This window comes from Mesocricetus auratus, unplaced genomic scaffold (assembly GCF_017639785.1).
Source record: "Mesocricetus auratus isolate SY011 unplaced genomic scaffold, BCM_Maur_2.0 Super-Scaffold_100014, whole genome shotgun sequence".
In the NCBI taxonomy this organism is placed as follows: domain Eukaryota; kingdom Metazoa; phylum Chordata; class Mammalia; order Rodentia; family Cricetidae; genus Mesocricetus; species Mesocricetus auratus.
Genome location: NW_024429197.1, coordinates 32305806 through 32325869, shown reverse-complemented (window position 1 = coordinate 32325869; position 20064 = coordinate 32305806). Strand labels below are relative to the sequence as shown.

Sequence of the window (20064 nt, the reverse complement as noted above, 5' to 3'; positions counted from 1 at the left end):
ATGAATGGTAATTCAAATATCTGTGTTTTCCAACGGTCTTAGGCAACACCTGTGAAAGGGTCATTCAATCCCAAGGGGTCAGGACCCTCAGGTTGAGGACCGCTGCTCTAGGACCACTGCCCTAGTGTCAGGGAAAGTAGATGAGGGCTTGTGGAGCAGAGAGCACAGCCTGGACCAGGCCCCAAGTACACGAAATATGGTGACACGTGTCTGGGAGAAATAGGGATACAGCACTCCTTCTTTGCACCAACCTATTGGTTGTCAGAATGTTTAGCTTTAGGCAACAAAGGATATAGGAACAAGAAACGTCCTCTGGAGACCAGCAGGGCCCATTCATCCCTATTAGAGTCAAAGAATGAGTCTGAGGTGATAGCTCAGTGGATGTGGTGTTTGCACACAAGTTTGAGAACCTGAGTTTGAATCCCTAGCACCATGTAAAAAGTCAGTGTGGTCCTGCATACTTGTAATCCCAGCTCTGAGGAAATGCTAGGGGAGACTCCTTGGGGCCTCACTGGCTTGCTAGCCTAGCCCACTTGGCGAATACCAGACCACTGAGAGACCCTGTACCAAACAACAGCCAAGGCTGTCCTCTGACCTCCACCTTCCCTGTGTGCACATCTGCACGTGCGCACGCGCACACACACGAACACACACAGACACACGAAGCAGAGGCTGGCCCACAGGGGGAACGCCCTACCCAGGGTCCCAGAGGAAATCACATGAAAGACACCAGAACCCAGGCCTCCTGATTGCCAGAGTATGGAGTCCGTTTCCCCCTCCCAGACTCACATGTATCTCCTCCGCCACCCTCCCCCCCTCCAGACTGGCAGGCACACAGAGCCCCCCCAGGCAGGTCACATCTCTTATTTACCCCCCACAGCAGCCCCCAGCATCTGACCCTTAGAAATGTAGACATCCCAAGGAGAATAGCTGCTTATAAGCATTTGCTAATTACACGTATGGATGTCAATTAATTCATTTTGCTAATTAGCCACTCGATGAGCACCATGCACCAAAGAACTGTAAAACACAGGCATATGGTGAGAGAGGGGGATGGCTGCGTGTTCATGCGGCATGCAGGGGCTGGGAGGGCGCGGGTGGTCCTGGTTCCCCCACTCCCAGATGAGCGGCTTAATGGCTAGGGGAGCCCTGCCGTTGCTGCTGCCGTAAAGCATAATTACAGCTTTCCACTAATAGTGCTGGGAAAACGCTTGCACACTCAGCCATGTGCAGACAAGCGCCCAGGCATGCCCACGCAGTTCTGTTTACATATCCGCCCTTGGTGCACACAAACATAGCACGCACACCCCCGTATGCTCAGTGTGAATACGCACACACAACACATATGTGGACCTGTGGGAACCACAGTGACGTCCTAGCCCAGTGCCACCGAGTGGAGGCTACAGGGTGGCCACTCACTGCACTTTGTGCCCCCCCCCCCAGGATCAGTATTGATATATACAGTATTTCATCAATGTGCATACAACTCCACCAAGAGTGAACTGTCATACTTTATAGATGAGGAATCAGGCTCAGTGAATCTCAAACAGTTGTCCAAGGCCATGCAGCAGGGAGGGCTGAGCCAGGACTCACACTCTTGCGTCCATGACCAAATCCTGCAGCCAGAGAAAGAGGGTTCCATCTGCTTAGAGTTGGTGGGTTTGGGGAAGAATGCATGCTTCGGGAGAGAAATGGCTCTTCACAGGCTTTGTCCCTCGTGGATGAGAAGGAAAACCAAACACAAATAAGAAAGCGTCGGTGAGAGACACACAGTTGAAACTCTTTTTTTAAATTTTTTTAGATCACACTTATTTATTTCATGGGGTTAGGGATATGTACCACAGTGTCCACATGGAGGTCAGAGGGAGGACAACTTGTGGCTGGTTCTTCCTTCTACCTTGTGAGTCCCAGGGTTCAAACTCAGGTCATCAAGCTTGGCGGCAGGCACTTTTACAGACTGAGCCGTTTTGTGAGCCCACGCACCTGTGATTCTAACTAGCAAGGCCTTGGGAAAGGAATATCCCAGCAGGCTTCACTCTGAATCAGCTCTGGCCCACCCTAAACCAGTGCGCATGGTGAATCAGGCCCAAGATACACAGACCGTCACGGGAGAGCTGCAGCTGAGCAGAGCAGGCGTCCAGCCCCCTAAGTGTACATTGCCAAAGCAACCCAGAGCCAGGCAGGTAGGCAGGTGCTAGCTATGGCCAGGGATCCCAGACCATCAACGCAGCTTCTCCGCAGGGCTGCTTGAGGGCTCCTACAGCAGCCAGGTATGGCTCAAGGCTGGAGAGAGCACAGAGGCACCGTCCTGGGTCACTTTGGACACTGGCCGCACAGGGAGCCCAGAACCTTCTAGTCCAGGCAACTTTAGGCTATGGAAGAAGCGGTGGGAACTGGAGCACGACAACTTGGCCCAGGCGTCTTCCTGAACGAGAATGGCAGATGACAGTCAAGGGTACGGAGCTGGCCATGCCTGGAGGGAAAAGAATGCTATTTCTGAGCACAAAAGATTTTTGCGGGGAGGCCACCGAATGAGAGGAAACATCTCAGAGGGGATCTGTCTGAAGTAGTTGGTTGGTCCAGGAACTTCAACAGTGACCAAACATGACTACCATCATGGCTAAGGAACAAGATTGTGAAGATTTATCTTACTCCGTGTTTGGATTTCTTTATTCATAATCACATAAAATCAACAGTAATAGTGACAGTGTCCCTGAGGGAGAATTCGGTCCCCTGGACTCCCTCAGCCTCCACCCTAGGTCCCACATTTTTTCTGCTGGATGATTTCTCCAGCCAAGCCATGCATACTAATTTGAAATACTACAGAATCTAGACCTGCACATGGGGTCAGGCTCACCGCACAACTTAGGTGCTCACCAGCGCCCCCATGTATGCCTGACTTAAGATCCAGGAAATCTGGAACACCCTACTCACAGTCCAAGGTTACCATGCCATGACAGTGTGGAAACTCCTTGGCTTGGCGTCAGCATCCTCCAGGAAGAACATCCAGAGAAGAGGTAATCTCCACCTGCTATCGCCACCCATGCTTCCCACCATGCTGCCCCTCTGCCCAGAAAGCTCATGGACTTTGCTTCTGTGTGTGTTTCCAGGCATGCCACAGAACACTGAAAAGAAGACCAGACACACATTCCAGCCTCACCCACCCCCAAATCATACAGGCTGGCTGGACTGTCCTGCAACCCCTCCTCTAACCCACCTTGTCACAGATCAACTCCCTTGTGGATCCTAGGTGAATACCCATGCCCTGACTCTCCACAGCACGGAGAACCTGAGGCAGGGCTTCAGTTCTAGCCCAGGCCAAGCGTGGGAGCAGGGCTCAGCATCTGTGGATGACTGGGTTTATAACTGACCCAGGAGCCAGGAAAGACAGAAAGTCTAGAGAGCAGAGTTGGTTACAGGTCTCTCCTCACCAGATGTGGTGTCCCTAAGTGTAAGCTCTCACCCACCATCTTACTCCAGGGAAACAGCGCTCTCCCTGGCCACTCTGGCCCTTCTAAGGCACCCCTGCTCTATGGAAGCCATCAAAACTGTGGAAGGAGGACCCGTAAGAGGCTCAGTGAATAACAGCACTTGTCACTAAGCCTGATGACCTGAGTTCAACCCCCAAGGCCTACATGGTGAAAGGAGAGAGCTGACTCCCAAAGTTATCCTCCAACCTCTGCACACACACTGTGCACACGCAAAATAAAGTAAGTAAGTAAATTAGCTGGGCGTTGGTGGCACATGCCTTTAATCCCAGCACTCTGGAGGCAGAGGCAGGTGGATCTCTGTGAGTTCGAGGCCACCCTGGTCTACAGAGGGAGTTCCAAGACAGCCTCCAAAGCAATACAGAAAAACCCTGTCTCCAGGGAAGAAGGGGGGAATAAAGGCAGAAAGGAGGGAGGGAGGGATACCCTGTGGAAGGGTAGGGGGTGTAACTTGACAACAGCACTTTCTTAGAATGCTGAATTCAAGTCTCAGTACTGGGGAAGGAGAAGAGTGGAGAATAGGAAGGGGAGGAGCCGAGACGCCTTTGAGGTGCATAGGGGTGTCAAAGAACAAATTTCAGAGCCTGTCCATAGTCCACGTGGTAGTGTTTTTGAGACAGGATCTCACTATGTTGCCCAGGCTAACCTTCTTTCCATCTTCCTGCCATGCCCTGCACACCATAGGTGCTGGAACTGCTCTTGAAGGGGGGCACCCTTGGGAGCAGCAGGCAAGTGGACCAGCTGCTTCTAGGAGTAGTCTTGGGTAGAATGCCAAGAACCAACCCTATGGGTTGATCAGCACTGCCACGTTCTTTCTGAGTAAGACTGGGCCAGTTATTTCCTCTTTCCCCACGCTGTTGGTGTCAGAGGATGAAAACAGGCCCTATTTCAAGGGCTAGGCAAGCAAGTATGGAGGGTGCATGGGAGTACCTGGTAAGCAGGAACATCTGACCCAGCGGAAGGCATAGCCCCCACCCCCGTTAGCAGAGACCTGAGGGAATGCAGGTGCACACACCTGAAGAGGCAGGCGCTGAGCTGCCATGAAGATTCTTCTTGCTCTGATTTTGTTTTGCTTTGAAACAGCACCTTACCTTGCCATCCAGAATGACCTTGAACTTGTGGACCCCAGATGCAAACCAGGACAAGCATGTAAAAATGGATGGGTGTGTGTGTGTGCCATGACACTCCTATGGAGGCCAGAAAACACCTGTGGATTCTCTCCCTCTCTCCACCTTTCATTGAACTCAAGTTGCCAGGCTGCAAGGTAAGGGCTTTTACCTGCTGAGCCCTCCCAGCCTGCAGCCTTGGTTTCCTAAAGCAGGCTAGACTAAGTTCAAGTGTTTGTTAGACATGTTAAATACATGTTTGATTTAGGTTGTTTTCTAGATAACCCTCGGTTGAGCAACATCATATGTCAGGTAAAAGTTTAAGAAAAACTAGCTGGGACTTGGTGAAGGGAATTGGAAGGTAGAGGTGGTCTATATAGTGAGTTTCAGGCCAGGCATGGCCATGTAGCAAGACCCTGTCTCAAAAAAAAAGTTTAGGAAAAATTATTCAGGGGCACTGGAGAATTTCAGGTGATCAGATCAGTGCAGAGGGAAAGGCAGGACCGGTGTTGTGCCTGAGCAGGGATCCATGCAAGTCTCTTACCTTCCTGCCTGTTCTTATTTCAGGAGCTGAGGACAACGGCACAGCTGGGTCAGAAGTCAGCCTGGAGAGGTGGCTCAGGGATCAACAGCATTGGCTGCACTTCCAGACGACTCGAGTTTAATTCCTAGCACACACATGATGGGCTACATTCCAGTTCCAGAGGTTTTGACACCCTCTTCTGGCCTCCACAGATACAAATGTGGTACACACAGACAAAACACTCATACACATAAATAAATAGTAAGTTAGCCTGGAATGGTGGTACATGCCTTTTATCCCAGCACGGGAAGGCAGAGGCAGGTAGATCTACAGGGCGAGTCCCAGGACAGCCAGAGCTACATAGTAAGACCCTGTCTCAGAAAAAAAAAAAAAAAAGAACAAAAAAAAAAAAGGCATCTTCTGAAGCCCTTCCAGAAGGCAAGTCGGAAGGGTGAAGCTAAGCTACCACTAGAGTCAAGTTCAGTTGCTCCGGAATTCAGGCAGAAGTGACACCACTGAAATTAGTTTCATCCACATGAATGGGTGGTGGAAACCCCACTTAGACATTTGTCAACCAAGCACAGATCTGGATATGGAGATCCAACTCTTTCATTTCCCAATCTTCCTCCCTGCTTTTTAAATTTTCTTTCTGTCTCCCTTTACAGTGTTCATTTAGTTACTGTGTATGCATGTGTGGACATCCCATACCATGGTGTAGATCTGAAGGTCAGGTGACTAGTGGGGGTCCATGCTCTACTTTACTATGTGGGTCTCAGGGTTTGAACTCTGATCATCAGGCTTGGCTGCGGGCACTTTTACTCACTGATCCATCTCACTGGTCCTTCCTTGTTAACTGTCAGGATTCTTTTGATCTTTGATAATACCTCTTGAGAAAGGGTCAGTTGTTTGGGGATAACTGCATTGTTTTAACGATACATTGAATTCCCCAAGATCTTTTTTTTTTTTTTTTTTTTTTTTTGGTTTTTCGAAACAAGGTTTGTCTGTGGCTTTGGAGGCTGTCCTGGAACTAGCTCTTGTAGACCAGGCTGGTCTCGAACTCACAGAGATGCGCCTGCCTCTGCCTCCCGAGTGCTGGGATTTAAGGCGTGTGCCACCACAGCCCAGCTCCCCGAGGTCTTTTTTTTTTTTTTTTTTTTTTTTGGTTTTTTTCGAGACAGGGTTTCTCTGTATTGTTTTGGAGGCTATCCTGGAACTCACTCTGTAGACCAGGCTGTCCTCGAACTCACAGAGATCCGCCTGCCTCTGCCTCCCGAGTGCTGGGATTAAAGGCGTGCGCCACCAACGCCTGGCTCCCCGAGGTCTTAAAGATACCTTGCCACTCTGGTTGCTTTTATTAATGTCATTCTTCCATCTTCAACTTAATTTCTAATTGAACACTGCTGAAGTTCAACATCAGCAGCTATCTGGAGACTAACATCAACAGTTATCCCAAGTCCAGCATTAGCCACCAGGTCTGCCAATAGGGCTGTCTCCTTGTCTCCACGGCTCAGCGCCTAAGTGACAGCCTGGTCCCCTGATCCCCTTCAACACATCTAACAATCTCTTTACTTGCTCAACCACAGGTTTCTCAAGTCTTCTGCACCCTTGTATCCTATTTCCCCCAAAAAGAAATGTGAAGATGGTTGCTCAGCACTCAGGATACTGAGGCAGGAGGATATCACGCTCAAAGCTAGCCTGGGCTACATAGCAAGACCCTAGCTAAGCAAATACATATGCAAGCAGAGTGGACAGTCCAGGACTGCACTCAAGGGTTTGTTCTGGAGACAAGGCAGCCAGGGTCCCTGCTCAAGTGATGCATAACGAATGCTTCAGTGGGGACAAGGGGGGGGCGCTTAGTCAATAAACAAGGAGCTCTTAGTTGCCTCCTACAAGGACAACCTTGTCACTAACATGATGGGAGATGACCTGGCTGTAGGGCTTCCTCTGGGCCAGGAAAGATTAGGACCAGCCTTGCTAATGAGGTGTAGCAGTCAGCAGAGAGAAATTATCACAAAGGGAACGACGCTCGCAGAGGCTGGGAGGAGAGGGCAGAGGCAGCAGAGAGCAGAGCAGAACAGGGTGCAGTGTGGGAAAACAGTAAGGGTGGGTGGGGTCGGCACGGGAGAATGGACTGCCTGGAACACGTGGCTTTAGGTCCTCTGATGTGGGGCATGAGCAGAAAGGGCCTGGCCCACCTCTGCTCCAATCTTCACTCATCCCGCATGCCCATCAAAGCTTTGCCAAGCAGGGTGGTGCTCCCTTGGGGAGGTGGGTAGACTCAATGAGGCTCTGAATTCATAGGGGACAGCAGGTACAGACATGCAGTGGACCTCAGACAGGCCTTGTCTCCTCCCCCACTGCTGGAAAGGTTCTCTGAACTTCCCCAACCACCCAGAGACAAGGTTTGCAGGGCTCTCCCTTCTGCAAAGGGGAATCTGGAAGACACCTTTGGCAGCTGGAGCCCAAGGCCTCCACTACCTCCAGGGAGGCGTGGAAACAGCACTCTATAGTTGAGCACACAAGCGGTCCATTTTGCTCTGACACCTCATCCTACCTAGGTGCCTTGACAAGTCACTCCATGCCTCAGCTGGTACCAGTTCTAAGGAAGGTGAGCTGGCCATGGCACCTGTGATACAGTCCTAGCCCTGCACCCGCAGACCCCGCCTGCAGCCACAGCTCTATGAACAGGGCTTTGTTTTCCTCATTCTGTCAGAGAAGGTACTTGGTATTTTGCTAGTTTGGCCATACCAGAAGATAGTGTTGAAATCTAATCCCGGTTGTGAGGCACCAAGAGAGTGGCACTTTAATCAGGGATGCTGTTCAAAGGTAGGCTTTGGGCCTACAAGACGTCTCCGTGGGTAAAGGTGCTTGCCATGCAAGTCTGACAACTGAGTGCAATCCCCAAGACCCTCAGGATGGAAAGAAAGAACAGACTCACGAAGTGTTCTCTGACCCCCACACGTGTGCCACACACATTCACATACACAATAAATAAATGTAGTTTCAAAAATAAAGGAAGTGATTGGATTAGAGAAATCCATCAGAATGGAACCCTATGATCGAATCCTGATGGCTTTAGAAGGGGCCAGAACACACACACACACAGAGAGAGAGAGAGAGAGAGAGAGAGAGAGAGAGAGAGAGAGAGAGAGAGAGAGAGAGAGAGAGAAAGGGACTCTTACCACATGATGTCTTGCATCTTGGGACACTGCCAGCAGAAAAGCCATCCCCAGATGTGGCCCATGACAGTAAACCAGAAATGAAACCAAAATAAACCCCTTCTCTTCTCACCTCACCCAGTCTGTGGTGCTGGGTCGTTGGCAACAGAAATCAGATTGAGACAACTCTCAAGAAGCCTGAGTTAGTCATACCATCGTCTTCTCCCAGGTGTGAGTCAGCGGAACAGCATCTTCAGCACTTGTAGTTTAGGGCCATATCTCGATAAGCACCTTCTGGGTGGCAGGCCTGGGCTCAGGAAAAAGAGCAACAGAGGGCAGGTATGAAGAATGAGTGGGTTTCCTGGAGAGAGGAAAGCATCCCACACCCTCTATGCAGAAAGCAAGGAAAGTGAGGCCTGTGGACGAAGAATCCAGAACTACAGGTGAGCACTCTGGAGGCAGAGGCAGGGGGATGGCCAGCTTGGTCTACAGATGGAGTTCTAGGACAGCCAAGGCTGTTACACAGAGAAACACTGTCTCACACACACACACTCACGCATGCACGCACTCACGCGCACACACACACACACAACCTACAGGGGCGGTGGTGCACACCATTGATCCCAGCACTTGGGAGGCAGAGGCAGGGGAATCTCTGTGAGTTGGAGGCCATACTGATCTACAGAGCAAGTTCCAGGACAGGCAGGACTACAAGAAGACACCCTGTCTCAAAACAACAATACAAAAAAAGAAAAACTACAGGTGCGGCCCGTGGGTGCCGGGTGCTGTCTCCCGGTGCTTGTCCGGGGCATTGTCAGCTCAGTTGCCCAGGAGGTCTGCCCTAGTGTCTGGGCTGCTGACACAGAGCAGAGCTTCACAAGCTTTGTCTCTACACTCCACCGAGCCTCACAAACCGTCTTCATCACCATTTAAAAATGGAAAACAGTCCACCTCTAGAAGGTAGCTGGATGGGATTTGAACCTAGATGAGTTTGAATGCAAGGGCCTTATCTGTCGTGACAAGCCACAGAAATTCAACCAAGGAAGCTAACCAGGAGGGGCAGGCAGACCGAGGCTCAGCGGCGTGAGATGTGGGTGAGGGTCACTCAGAGATGGGGGAGGCAGCGTCCTCTGAAGCCCAAGGATATGGAGGGCTCTGGCGGGAGGGAGCAGGGGGAAAGGAGGGGTCGTTCGCAGGCTGCAGAGCCATGGCTCCCCCTCCACCTCTCCAGCGGATCGCTCGCCCAGGCTTTGCAAGTCACCCCTCCCGAGAAGCACAGACCGCACCCCCACAGACACCCCCTCGCCGCCCGCCAGCCCAGTCTCCCTCCCGGAGCGGCCGGAAGCCGCAGTCGCTCTGCAGACACCCCCTGGTGGAAACAGCTCATTACGGGATGGAGAAAATGTGCTAGAACATTAGCTTAATAAATCAAACGCTCCCGCAGCAGCCAGCCGCCGCGGCTCGGCTAGGCGGGGCCACGGCGCCCACGCCCGCTGGGCTGGGTGGCCGGGGTAGGCGCCCGTCGCAGCTCCCTCCTGCCTGGTGGAGGGAGGCGGGCACCCCACACCCTCCCGCCCCAAGCCCATCTAGGTCCCAGGCTCCTGACTTGACTCCTGACACTGGCCTGTGACTAGATCAGGATATCCCAAGAACCTCAGGCCTCCAGTGAAGCAAAACAGACCCTTGACTGGGGGCCAACCAATGGCCTGTGCCCTCACTAATTCACTACAGCCTTTGAGATGCACGCAGCCCTCCCCTTTTTTCAGAACGATGACCCTGGCAGCCTGTGGTTACTTTCAGTCTGGCCTCCCCTCTGGCCGTCAGCGCCAGCTGTGACCACACACACACACACACACACACACACACACACACACACACACACACACACACACACACTTGCACCTATAGAGGGTGTTTTACCAGAAGAAAAACCTGTTGCAAAGCTAGCCCTGTGGCTTGGCTGGGCAATAGACAAGCTCACCTCACCCAGTGCCTATTGGACTGGCCATTCCCTAGACTCTGGAATTGACAGAGGTGGGCAGGAAGTTGCTGAGGACCCGGAACCGCTGGGTTTCTGCACTGGTTGGGCAGGGGACTGCTGAACATTAACCCTCCCAGCTTCTGCTGCCACCTTCTTGGAGAGTTGGCCTACATGCCCTTTCTCTTCCAGTCCGGGCTTCTATTCTAGCACTGGGCACCTAGGGAGCAGAACTCTGACCTCCACTGCCTCAGTTTCCCCCTGTGTACAAAGCTAGGCCCTCAAGATCCTAGAAGGTTCTACTTGCCTCTGCACTGTCTCCTTGGCCTAGGCAGGGAGGGTTGAACTGCCAGGGTTCCTTGTGCAGGGAGAGCTAGTCTTCAGAGCCATTCCTCCTGCTCTCTGGGGGTGGAGGGAGGGAGAGGAAAAAATTCAATTACCAGACCTTCTATTTGTCAACTCCTCCCTCCCCATTGACTTAATTTTCTTCAGCCAGACCTAGAGTCAGAGGAGGCATGAGTGAGCCTGCAGGCCTGGAGAGGGAGGGAGGGAAGGGTGGGGGAAGGGGCCCCAAACAGATGTGAGGATGGGCTATTAACACACCAATCCAGGAAGCCTTTGGTGGGACAAGAAAAGGAGAACTTAGTAGGTGTGCAGGTAATCTCTGGGTCCCCAGCTCTACCAAGGCACAGAGCACCTTCTCCAAGGACCCTTTCTGAAGCTCCCAGGCTGGGCTGGGGACACTTTAGTTCCCCAAACAGCATGCTGACATGGCTCTGTTAACTTTCACTCTATTCTATTGTTAACAACTCCCCCAGCATTCCCCTCTCGTGTGTGTGTGTGTGTGTGTGTGTGTGTGTGTGTGTGTGTGTGTGTGTGTGTGTGTGTACATGATGTGGGTGCTATTTTAGGTTTTATTTTATTCTTATGTGTGTGTTTGGGTGAATGTATACCACATGTATGTGGGTGGCCCCCACAAGCCAGAGGAGGGCATGGGAGCCCCTGGAGCTGGAGTTACAGGCAGTTGGGAACCACCTGGTGTGGGTGCAGGGAGCTGAACTGAACCAAAGCCCTCTGGAAGAGCAACACATGATCTTAACCACTGAGCCATCTCTTCAGCCACACGACGTGTGTGTCTGAGTGTTGGTGTGCCCAGGCCACAGGGCAGAGGTCAGAGGACAACTTTCAGGAATCTCTTCTTTCTCTCCACTTTGCTGAGGCAGTCTCTCCTGTTTCTGCCACTCCGTGTTCTGCAGGCTGGCATGCCTGTCAGTGTCTTCCATCCTGATGTGAGAGTATTAGGATTACAGATGTGCACCACCACATCAGGCTGCTGTGGACTCCACGGGCTCAACTGAAGTTGTCAGGATTCTCACTGGTCCATTCATTCTTTGGTTTTTAGAGACAAGGGTCTCAGTCTACAGCTCAAGTTGGCCTGAAACTGAATAGTCAAAGATGGCCTCATGACAGTCATCCTGCCTCGGCCTCCAAAGTGCTGGGGTTATAGATATGCTGACAATATACCTGGCCTTTTTTCTCCTTTTAGAGTTCCACTGTATGGCCCAGGCTGGCCTCAAATTTAGGGCAGCCCTTCTGTTTAACCTCTGGAGAACTGATATTACAGATGTGAGACACCATGTCTGGCAACTTCCACTCTTTCATACATCAAATACCTGTGGTACATCTAGAACTTTCCAATGTAGGTTCTGGGAATTGAATAGAAAATGGCAACTGTTATCTGTCAGCAAGGATTAGGACTGCTGCGTAACAAGCAGCCCACACCTTCCAGCTTTAACAGCATTTGTTTTAAAAATCCTTCTCCTTGTAAGGAACTTGGAGGGGGCTCAGCTGGGCGTGTCTAGCTCAGGGCCCCATTGTACTGCAATCAAACAGCAGCCAGACATGGCCAGCAGGGGACTTCAGGAGCCAGGTAATGGCTAAGCACCTTGCCATTTGACTTAGCCTGGGACTTCTTCCTGTACCTTCTCTGCTTTTCTCACAGGATGGTGGTTTCAGGACAGTCTGCTGCTTACATGACATCTGGCTTCCACCACAGTGAACTCTCCATAACAGCGGAAGCGCCTGCAGTCGGGCATGGTGGTACAGGCCTGTAATCCAGCACAAAGGAATCTGAGGCAGGAGGTAGCTGAGTTCAAGACCAGCCTGATCTACATAGCAAAACCCTGTCCAAAGCAATGAACAAAAAGTAAAGAATGATGGGGGGGTTCATTTGAATTTGAGACAGCGTATCATTATATTCCACTGTCCTGGAATTCACAGTGATCCTCCTGTCTCATCTTCCCAAGGGCTGAGATGAAGGGAGTGTGTACCATCACACCTGATCCCTGATCTATCACTTAATCACCGTCTTCTTATACAGCTTTCCTGAGTGTTCATACTGTGTCTCCCAATGTGTAAATGACTCGGTTACATGTGCTCTTATGTCACAGTGCAGGGAAGGAGACAAACTCAACAGAGTAGAGTCACCTGAAGAAGCACATGAGATACTACATACAAGCTCTCCCTCCCACCCCCAGACTCTGCACGTAGCTCTTTCCCTGGCTCGGAGAAGCTTGACTACCAGGAAAACTTCCATGCTGTTTCAGGATGTACCCACCCCTCTTCTCAGGAGGGAAAGGCCCTACAGGTCCCCTGAGCAGCCTGAGGAACCTGGGTTCAGGAACTTGGGAGAACGGCAAAGCTCACTGGAGAACAGCTTGGACAAAGGGGGGCACTGGGAAGGGGAGGTAAGGAGGACAGAGGACTTAGGGGAGGAGGCGAGGTGTGAGAGATGAGGCCTAGGCATGAGCCTCTGCCTGGACGGGGATGTCCAATGTTCAAGTCACCCCTGTCTCTCTATAGTGTCCTCAAGATAAGAAAAGGGGGAACCACTCGCCACACCTCAGCCCTTCAAGCCAAACTGAACTAGCCCAGGTGTCCTCTGTGGCTGAATGGCCAAGCTGTACCAGTGACCCAAGAAACACAGTGACATGCCAGCACTCAACACCCATCACTGTGGCCACATCCCACCTCTCGGGGATACTGAGGACCGTGGGGTGTGGGGAGATATTCTCTCAGGGACTGCTAGTGGCTCAGCAGCAAGCAACCGGAAGGTATTTAGTAAAATAAATGAACAGGGACTATGAAGACGGCTCAGCAGGTAAAAGCGCTAATTGTGCAAGTCCAAAGACCTAAGTTAGATCCCTGGGATTCACATAAAAAACTGGATTTCAGGGGACTGGAGAGACGGCTCATCTATTAAGAGCACTTAACAGACGCTGCTCTTGCAGAGGACCGGGGTTCAATTCTCAGCACCCACATGGCAGTTCACAACTGTCTGATCAGGATCCAACACCCTAACACAGACATATACACAGGCAAAAGAAAAAAACTTCCAATATCAGCCTTACATAGCAAGACAGAAGACATAGATCAGGAGCTCACCACAAGAGTCAAGTCACACAGGGACTAGAGAGTTGGCTTAAACAGTTAAGAGGAGGACCCAGGTTCAATTCCCAGCACCCATGTGGCAATTCACAACTGTCCGTAACTCCAGTTCCAGGGGATCTGACACCCTCACACAGACATACATGCAGGTAAACTCCAACGTACATTAAATAAATAAATTTTTGAGAAAGCGAGAGCGAGAGCAAGAGAGAGAGAGAGAGAGAGAGAGAGAGAGAGAGAGAGAGAGAGAGAGAGAGAGAGAGAGAGATCGATCTGGGGCCCTATAACACACAACAACAGAAACAAGAGGAGAGAGACCCTTCTCAACACAGCAGAAAGCAAGAACAGACTCTCAAATGCTGTTCCCTGACCTCCATGTGTGTATTATGCCATGTGTGCATGTGCATGTACACACACACACACATTAACTAAGCAGATATGGATCTCCTAGGACACTCCCTACAGGACCTCAGGGGACATGGATCAGGGGCTTTGCCACAGACCTTAGAGAGACAGAAGCTGGAGGCTGCCACCAGGAGGACAGGTGAGGAGTGCTCACACTCCAACACTGCTACATTCACTCTAAGCTTGGAGAGGGCTTGTCAAGCAGAGAGTATGAAAAGGCTGCTCTGCGGAAGATCTTTAGCACCCAAACACCAGTCCCCAAGTTCCCAAAATACATACCGTACATCCTTAAGAACATAAGCAGAAAACGATGGAGCAGAGGCTTCTGGGATGAGGACCTGGAAGAGGAGACTCGGGAGGAAAGCAAAGGACAGAAGCAAGACCCCGTCCACGAGGTATTTCCTGTGAGCTTGACCTGGGTTTGGAGCCTCCTGCCTGCTTGTATCACCTCTGGAATATTCCATAAGGAAGGTACTGTCACCAGAAGTATCAGATGAAGAAACTGAGGCATAGCAGAGTCACTGGATTACCCAAGGGGACAAAGCTGAGGAGATAGGCAGAGGTACCAGAGTCTTTGATTTTTTGTCTTTGTTTTGTTTTGTTTTGTTGTTTTACTAGACAGGGTTTCTCTGTTTCTCTGTAGGTTTGGAGACTGTCCTGGAACTCTCTTTGAAGACCAGGCTAGCCTCGAACTCCCAGAAACCCGCCTGCCTCTGCCTCCCGAGTGCTGGGATTAAAGGCGTGCACCACCAACGCCTGCCCAGCTTCCCTTAATGAGTTTCCCCATCTGCAAATTGGGATAATGCCAACCTTCCACAGAGAAAACTAACCCGAGACAAAAGCACAGACAGCCCACAGTAGTGTTGTTACCTTAATAAATCATAGTAACAAGTAGCTTGAATACTGTTTGCAACACAAACTTAACTGAACATCTGCTTTGTGCCCAGGTGTCATGAGCTGCAAGAGACCCAAAGTCTGGGTGAGATGTAGGGATGCCAGTGTGAATTGTGGTACCATGTTGGCATGGTACTGTGGTCAAGGAGCAAAAGGAACCTTAAGAGTTCAAAGGGAAAAACAAGCCTGACTTTGGAGATCAGCATGACTTTCTGGAAGTAAAGCTTGAGTGGCATCTCGTAAAATTCAACAGGTGAGTGAAGACAGGACAGCAGGAAGCTAAGTGTGGTTGTGCAGGGTTCGGAACACTCTGAGTTCCCCTGAGGAAACTATAGAGGCGCACACTGGTGATCCCAGCACTCAGGAAATGGAGGAAAGGGGACTGCCATGAGTCTGCACAGCAAGTTCCAGGAAAACTTTGTGAGACTCTACCTCATCAAGAAAATAGCTAAACTGGGCATGGTGGTGCATGCCTTTAATCCCAGTGCTCAGGAGGTAGAAGCAGGCAGATGTCTGAGTTCAAGGCCAGCCTGGTCTACAGAGCTAGTTCCAGGACAGCCAGAGCTACACAGAGAAACCTTGTTTCAAAAACACAAATTAGATATCTATATTTTATACATATGCCCTACTGCAGGATCGCTGCCAACAGAGCTACTATGGAAGCCATGATTCCTGACTAAGGGGGCCTTGCTGTAGTCATGACCATTGCAAGCAGCTTGCACTAGCTTTGGAAGAGATTAATTACCCAAGCAAAGCAAATACCCTACTCACCCTGTAGCTATTGTCACTCAGGAGGCCAGGTTATGGTTGCAGAATTACAGGTGGGCCATGTCCCTTTTCCAGACACCTATGCAAGCTATTTTTTCAACCTTGTTCGACCACTCCAGGTTTCTCTTGTATGTATTGCACGTTGATATTACAACAAGCCTGAAAAAGAGGCTCCTTTAGAAGTCTTTTATTGCCTGTGGTCTGTTGTCCATGCAGAGTAGGCGGAACAGAGCTACACAAAGAACTGGCAAATCTCCTTGGCTTTTAGCCCTAGATATGTCCAGCACAGTGAGAAAGCAACTAGAGAGTTCCAGAGGGTGGCTAGAGCAGAAACTGTGGAGACCAGAGACTATTAGAGGGTGAAAGGCTGCTAAGGACCGAAAGCAAGTGCTTCAAGCCTTGGTTTTGCTAGTGTTTCTGGGAGCTGAAATCCCAACTCCCAAAGCGACAGAGCTGTAACTCTAGCTTCTCTGTGCTGGGCTGCTGGCATGCAAGCCTAGAATAGGAAGCCTGAGACCTGAGCACCACCGTTACGGTCTCTAGCTTTGGAGCAGTAAGAATCTAATTCTCGAGGCCTAGAATTATAAGTCTCTGGCTTTGAAAGGCCAGGGTTGGCTCTGATTTGAGCATATTGGATAAACATGTATATGTAGATATAGATGTATACAGAGAGAGAGAGAGAGAGAGAGGGAGAGAGAGAATCTGAACCTACAGGTAGAGGTTCAAGCCTTCGGATGGTAAAAGCATGGAGTCGCAACCCTCTAGCTCCCAGGGCTTAGCAGGTGTGTTCAAGCTGTAGCCTAGAACTTCATGCATCTCAGAATAGCTGTGGACGACACTCAACCCATTTGTGGATGACAACATCATACTGTGATAGTAAAAGGCTTGGACACCCTAGCTGAGCTATAAGGTCTGGACTCTCAAAAGCCCAGCCTGCCAATACTAAACTACCCTTGCATAGCCAACATTTTTATCTGAAACAAAAAGACCTCCAGGCTAGACTTGGTGCTGCACACCTGTAATCCCAAGAAGGCAGATGCAGGAGACTCACTCTAAGTGATTTGAGGCTAGCCTGATCTACCTAGCAAGATCCAGTACAGACAGAGCTTCTGAGAGAGAATAAAACCTCATTTCAAAAAGGGAGGGAGAAAAAAAGGGGGGAGGGAGAACATTCTCATTTATTTGTGATCCACAGTCCACTTCAGTCTGTCCCCCTCTGCCCAGCTTCATCTCCCCCTTACATTTCAGCTAGTCCTATCTCCACACTTTCCCTTTTACTTTGTTGTGTGGGACTCATTTCCTCTTCCTCGGAACTCAGCATAGCACATTCTTCAGGAAGCCTTTCCTCACTCAGTCTAAAGGGTCCTGAGGGGCCTTAAGAATTCACTCTGATATAAGGTGTGGCGCACTTGGGAGGCAGAGGCAGGTGGATCATGAGTTCAAGGCCAGCCTGGTCTACAAAGTGAGTTCCAGGACAGGAAGAAGAGGAGGAGGAGGAGGAGACGAAGAAGAAGAAGGAGGAGGAGGAGGAGGAGGAGGAGGAGGAGGAGGAGGAGGAGGAGGAGGAGGAGGAGGAGGAGGAGGAGGAGGAGGAGACCCATTCTGCCTGGTTATCCTTGAGGATAACTGATCACAATTTTAAGCCCAGCACCTGGCAGGCAGAGACACAAGGATCTGAGTTTGAGACCAGACTGATCTATACAGCAAGTTCTAAACCAGCCAGGGTTATATTGTGAGAAACTGTCAATAAAATAATTATCATCATAATAATCAGTATAATAACGATGCTTCATTCTATCAGTAGTTCTGCTGTCACCATGCTGGCTACCCTTCCCAGCAACCTGTGACTCTGCAGGGAAGGGCTGGAAGTGCTCTTAGGTGTCACCAAGGTCTAGGCACCCAACAGAGCCAAGCCAAGAAGACAGTCTCCAGAATATAACGCATATGTCCAAGAGGAACCCACAAAGAAACCGGAGAGGAGGGGTGGATCTTGAGGCTGTGCAGGAAGGCGCAGAGAAACCAGTTCAGAGCCCCAAGGAGACCAGCATAGGTAGGTGGCTGGGGGGATGGAGAGAAATTTAGAGATACTTTAAGGGAAGAAAGGACAGCAATTCTGGTGCCTGGTGTTCATAAGCAGGAGAGCAGAGAGAAGAGTCAAGTTGACTCCAGGCAGCTCCCCAGGCTCCAGGAAAAGAGGGAGGCGGCTAGCAGGCAGCTTGGACACCAGTTACCTTGGACACAAATAACCCTCAGGGACCCTGGCCCCGTCAGTGCGAGCTGCAGCCTCTTGACAGCAGCCTCGGCAGCAGCCAATGCACCCCCTCCCTTCCCCAGAGGCTGACTTGACGCTCCGCTGGCTGTGAGCCCACCGCTCCCCCCTCCTGCAGTCAGCTCTGCGCCAGCCAGGAGGGGAGGGAAAGGGAGGGGTGACGGGAGCCCTGCAGGGAAGAAGGGAAGGACGGTAGAGAGGAAGCCAGTCCTGGGGACCCCAACCAAAGAGCACAAGAGAGGGCGTGGCCGACAAAAGAGGAGGAGCCTAACTGTGTCACCTAGGGGTGTAGGAGGGAGATGCCTTCTTTATAATCCCATGACCCCCTCCCATTTTGCAGATGTGGACACTGAGGACTAGACCCTAGTGTTTTGCAAGTGCACACCTTTCTGTCGGCCTCCTCTCCCCATTCAGGAGCAGCCATTTCCACTCTGGTCTGATTGGGTATATATAGCTCATGTCTGCAAAGCAGAGGACTTGGCCTGCTTACCCTAAACCTAAGTCCCCGTCTGCATGATACAGGGATAAACCACAAAACAGGGACTTCAGTTCTCCACGGATTGAACAACTGAAGTTTCTCGGGCTGTCACTTGTAAAATAAGAATTGATGAGCGCTGAGTGCTGTGAAGACAGAGGCAGGCAGATCTCTGTGAGTTCGAGGCCAGCCTGGTCTACAGCCAGACCAACAGAGAAACCCTGTCTCGAAAAACCAAAAGGGGTAGGGGAGAGGGAAAGGAACAGGGAGAGTGACCGAGTGGGGGGGGGCATGACACTTGAGACTTGATGCCTCTGGGGAGAAGCCCCAATGACACGGGACATGAGTGAAAACAGTCATGAGTGAAGGATCCCCTCTCCAGAGGGTCAGTTTCAGTAACTACAGGACCCAAAGACTTGACTGGGGAAGATTACAGGTCCAGCATCCTCCGGAAAGGCTGGAGGATGCACCCAACTTTCCACCCTTTTCAAACTCTAGAGCAGAAACATAAACCCTCCTACCCCATCCTCCAGCCCTTAGACCGGTCACTTGGAGGCCGTCCTCCAGCTTTTCACCAGCCGGCCAGGGGCCACCACAGTCCAACCCAGTGCTTGCTAGGCCTCTAACACCCGGTGGCGGATGCCTTGGTCCCAGGTACTAGACGCCTCCCCTCCACATCCTCACCGCCCCTCCTGCACGCCCCGAGGCCTCTAGGGGGCAGTGTTGCCCCGAGCTTGGCGGGCCGCCGCCACTTCCCCCGCCCTGGCGAGCGCCGGGAGGACGCTAGGGTTCTGGGAATACTAGATGCCCCCGGCACACGCCGCCCCCCGCCGCCGGCCCAGCCCCGGGGCTCCCGCGCTGCGCAGCCCGCTCGGTGCGGACTTGCCGCTGGCTTCCCACCCCTCCCCGCAGAAGGTACTTCGCGGGAAAAGGCTGGTTTTACATTTTTTACTTCAAAGATTGGGGCAGATACCGGGTTCAGGCTACACGCACCGATCTATTCGCCTGTGCTCAGAGACGAGGGAGAAATTAGAGAGACGAGGGGGCTTTTTCTAACCCAAGAACCTGTCAACTGCCTCCCCGTCGCCCCTTCATCCTCTGCCACCCCTCCCAGCGTCCTGCGGGCATCCACCCCGCACCTCCTCTCGCAGAGCATCGCCAGGGAGCCCAACCCCAGAAGGACGTGCCCTGGGGCTCCCGTGTCCAAGGGTCCTGGCCCCACAGCCAGGCTCGCATACGCAGCTGGTCGGGCTCGGGTTCGGGACAGGGACACAGCCTTCCTTCGGGGTGCGTTTCGGGGTACGATTCCCGCCGCAAATGCCCCAATGGCCCGGCTCTGAGCTGTGAAGTCAGGCTGGAGCGACGCTCCGAGGGGGGAAACAGAGGTAAAGCCCCATTCGAGTTCCGGCCAACGGTTTAATGGGAGGCGGGGGGGGGGATGTAAAAGCCCCGAACCCACAAAGCAGACTTTTTAAAAATTCTAATTGAAACCATCTCGAAGTAAGGGCCGTCAGGAGCGGGCCAGCTCCCCGCCCCCCGCCCCATCCCCCTCC

General features: G+C 51.6%; 1 long non-coding RNA gene across 1 annotated transcript; it reads right to left on the bottom strand.

Moving 5' to 3' along the window:
* Positions 1-1773: 1773 nt before the first annotated feature.
* On the bottom strand, positions 1774-9514 carry LOC110341256. The gene is made up of 4 exons (XR_005881328.1): positions 9327-9514; positions 8300-8582; positions 5139-5262; positions 1774-3125 (listed from the first exon to the last, which is right to left on the bottom strand). It is a non-coding gene; the product is annotated as an uncharacterized LOC110341256 (long non-coding RNA).
* Positions 9515-20064: the final 10550 nt, after the last annotated feature.